General features: G+C 40.7%; 1 long non-coding RNA gene across 1 annotated transcript; it reads left to right on the top strand.

Moving 5' to 3' along the window:
* The first annotated feature begins 228 nt into the window (after positions 1–228).
* On the top strand, positions 229–3,976 carry LOC117189437. The gene is made up of 2 exons (XR_004473408.1): positions 229–275; positions 3,917–3,976. It is a non-coding gene; the product is annotated as an uncharacterized LOC117189437 (long non-coding RNA).
* The last annotated feature ends 338 nt before the right edge of the window (positions 3,977–4,314 follow it).

Raw genomic sequence — 4,314 nt, 5'->3', positions numbered from 1 at the left:
CCCGAGCTGGGAGTGGGTAATTTACGCGCCTGCTGCCTTCCTTAGATATGGTAGCCGTTTCTCAGGCTCCCTCTCCGGAATCGAACCCTGAGTCCCCGTTACCCGTTGCAACCATGGTATTCCTAGATACTACCATCAAAAGTTGATAGGGCAGACATTTGAAAAATCTGTCGTCGGTACAAGACCATACGATCTGCATGTTATCTAGAGTTCAACCAATGTAACGATCTTGCGATCGCTTGGTTTAAGCCTAATTAAAGCACACGTCCCATAAGGTCCGTGTTTTAATTGCATGTATTAGCTCTAGAATTACCACAGTTATCCAAGTAACTGTTAACGATCTAAGGAACCATAATATATGATATAATGAGCCTTTTGCGGTTTCACTTTTAATTCGTGTGTACTTAGACATGCATGGCTTAATCTTTGAGACAAGCATATAACTACTGGCAGGATCAACCAGAATAATGTTCTCGTTTCGTGCGCATACGCTCACATATGTAAATATTTGATAACTCAATAATAATAAAAAAATAAATAAATATTTTTTAACCACAGTTTATGAGAATTAGTTAAGCAATTGTGGCCAATTTTATATAGCATTCACATTCGCCATTTTTCTCTATATAAATATATATATTTTATTATATTAATATATAATATATAATAATATATAATATAATATATGGTACTCATACAATATTTAATCATATAAGACCATTTCCAAAAATTCACGATAATAATTCGAAACAGAAATGATATATACTAAATTGTATATATCTTGGTTAGTTTCACTATACTATCTTTATTAAGATCAATTTGAAAACAAATATCTCCTATTAAACACTTCTTTGAGTATAATGACAACATATAATAATATCATATACAATACTGTACCAAATATTGTATGGATATCAACTGTCCATCATGTATAGGTTTTCTGCCACGCTTTCCGCAAATCCGGTATTTTTGCCTTAGACTGCCTCTTAACCATAGTTTCTTTTCGTATTTTAATAAAAAAATACTATACTATCACTTCAAAATTATTCATATATATTAAGAAATATATATATACTCATATAAAATATACGGACATTAACGGCAAGTATATTCCACATATCATATGAAATTAAATTAATAATTTTTCATTATAAATTTTTCATATGAAATATACCATGCACGAGACTACCACTCCCTTTATAGGTTTTCTGCCACGCTTTCCGCAGATCAGATTTTTTACTTGAGAGTGCCTCTTAACAATAGTTTCTTTTCGTATTTTAATACAAAATACTATACTATCACTTCAAAATTATTCATATATATTAAGAAATATATATATACTCATATAAAATATACAGACATTGCCGGTTTGGTATGTTCCCCAAATCATATGAAATTATATGAATTATTTTTCATTACATTCATTATTCATTACATGAAAAATATCATATCAGCTGGTATCTTTGCTTTATTTTCACATATACACTGTTCAGGCCAGCAGCAGATGAGTGCCGCGCACTGAGCCAACTTCGTGCGCTCCGGTCCCAACTCGCTCCCGCGCGCTCGGGAGATTTTACGACCCACGATCCACCCGGCGCTCAAGCCATCATGGAGCATAGATCGTAAGGCCTAGCTTAGTGATGTTTCAACCCCCGTTTCCAAGGCACGAACTACCGCGTGACCCCCGAAATAAATACTACACATTTACCACAAAGCACCACGGCATTTCTTTTCTTGCGACTTTCACTTCATCATCCATATCGTCGTTGGAGACTTGAGCTTCACTACAAACATTGGTCCTTCGAGCCGGATCTTCGCCTAAACAAAAGGAGAAGTCCACACCAGCAAGCACCGGCGGACATTTCCCAACCTCCAAGATAAGTACGTATTCCCCATCTGCCCATCTCCAGTGGCTCCTCACCTGGTCCCATTCGGCTGGACATATATACATATATATACGTGCGCGTCTTTCCTTTCACCGTTCTATCGACGGCGCCATATTCTTGGCAATTCCGGGCGCTCTCCGCTTCTTCGAGTGCTCGTATATACCCACATCTACATACCCAATACAACGGTCGTGCTTATAGTTCCGTTGTCTGTGCAATCAGTTGTGCCACAGTGAAATAAAAAGAATTCATCTGCAGCGAGACCAATTTTATCCGCCTCCGATCCAGCGCTTACATTCATACACATATGTATTCATATCTGTCGGTAACTCATCTGCCTTCCTCTCCCAGCTACCAGCTGAGCTTTCGCGGCTGACAAACGTACATACATATGCACATACATATTCTGCACAGATTCATGCAGTCACCTTGGTGTTTATTCTGTGCGTGTCCAATAGCCCACAGTTTTTTGGTTTTATAATTACATACATATATAAACTAACACGGGTCACTACATCGCCCCTTTCTTAACTAATTATATTGTCCATAACATAATACACGATTTCATACGTCCGGCACATATTTATTTACATATACATAAGTACGCATTCTTTTTAAAGTAGCATATTCTTGCATATCTATATACATACACACATCTTGTATTTAAAACGGTTGCCGTTTTGTACCCGTTGTTCAATTGCGTTAACTCAAGGCACCGTACATAGCACTTACATCCATACGCACACACATACAAGCAGCAGCAGCGGTGCATTCGTTTCGTTTTTACTTTCGCTTTCGCTTTTCCACCGTGTTCGCTTGCGTTGTTGTTGGTGGGAGCACATTTTTCGGTGCCGCGCTTGACCGTAACGGAGCGTCAAGTTACGCGCTACCCTGCATTTCGAGGGTATATTGTTTTAGACGGCCGTTTCCAACCGACTCTCTATATATTGATACCTCGTGCCTCAATATTATTGTTCATCCTCAATTTTCATCAATATCTCCATACACAACCAAGGTTGTGGCCATTCGCCCCATACTTCCTCATCCGAGTGGAAGTTTGTTCTCCTTTCTTCGTGTGAAGAGAGCAAAAAACTTTTGTCCGTGACCCCTCCAAGTGTCAGAAGACCACGCAGCTCGTCCGCCCAGAAACACCCACCTCGGTGACTCGCAAAGTTAAGTCATCCAGTACTCCCGGGCCCACCACAAGCTCCGCGGGTGCGAAGACCAGATCGGTCCTATTCACGCTTAAGGTGCCAGGGCGTACGCAAAGCAGTCCAAGCCATTCTCGACCCGCCCACACAATGTCTCACTCCGCCGCCACTACAGAAATGGCTAAATTTGAAGCAGCCTCACACAAACTTATGCATTTCGGAGAGCGAATAAACCTTCCGAATCCCCGCACTCCATCTGCCTCTCTTGCCACGGTACGCCGTGACCAAATCCGAAGCATGTGGGTGGAGGTTGAGGCAGAGCACAAAAATTGTTTCGCGGCTGTGGCTGAAGACGGTGTGCAGGCTGTAGCGGACCTTAAATCGAAGTTCGATGACTGTTTTACGGTGTACGAACAGTGCGTTGCTGATCTCACTGATCAGCTCCAACAACCAGCAGTACGTCCCTCCGCACAGCCAGATTTCCACGGCGGCTGCAGACTCACCCCATGCGACATCGAAGTTTTCGCTGGGGATTACGTACGCTGGCCTACGTTCCGTGACCTGTTTACTGCGATCTACATACAGAATCCCAGGCTGTCTCCCGTGGAGAAGCTGTACCACCTCACCACTAAGACCAGTGGTGATCCGAAGGCAATAGTGGAAAAGTCCCCACTCACAAATGTCGGCTTCGAAGCTGCCTAATATGCCCTTCGGGACCGGTACGAAAACAACAGGCTCCTGGTGACTAACCAAATAAATATCCTCCTTTCATTGGCTTCCGTTGGTACCGAGTCCAGTCGTGCGCTAAAGGAGCTTCTCAGCACCATCCAAGGGGTTTTAACCGCACTGGCCCACACAAAGGTCTCCACCGACCATAAGGTCCGTGTTTTAATTGCATGTATTAGCTCTAGAATTACCACAGTTATCCAAGTAACTGTTAACGATCTAAGGAACCATAATATATGATATAATGAGCCTTTTGCGGTTTCACTTTTAATTCGTGTGTACTTAGACATGCATGGCTTAATCTTTGAGACAAGCATATAACTACTGGCAGGATCAACCAGAATAATGTTCTCGTTTCGTGCGCATACGCTCACATATGTAAATATTTGATAACTCAATAATAATAAAAAAATAAATAAATATTTTTTAACCACAGTTTATGAGAATTAGTTAAGCAATTGTGGCCAATTTTATATAGCATTCACATTCGCCATTTTTCTCTATATAAATATATATATTTTATTATATTAATATATAATATATAATAATAT

This window comes from Drosophila miranda, assembly GCF_003369915.1.
Source record: "Drosophila miranda strain MSH22 chromosome Y unlocalized genomic scaffold, D.miranda_PacBio2.1 Contig_Y1_pilon, whole genome shotgun sequence".
NCBI classification, from domain to species: Eukaryota; Metazoa; Arthropoda; class Insecta; order Diptera; family Drosophilidae; genus Drosophila; species Drosophila miranda.
This window is presented reverse-complemented; position numbering and strand designations above follow the sequence as displayed.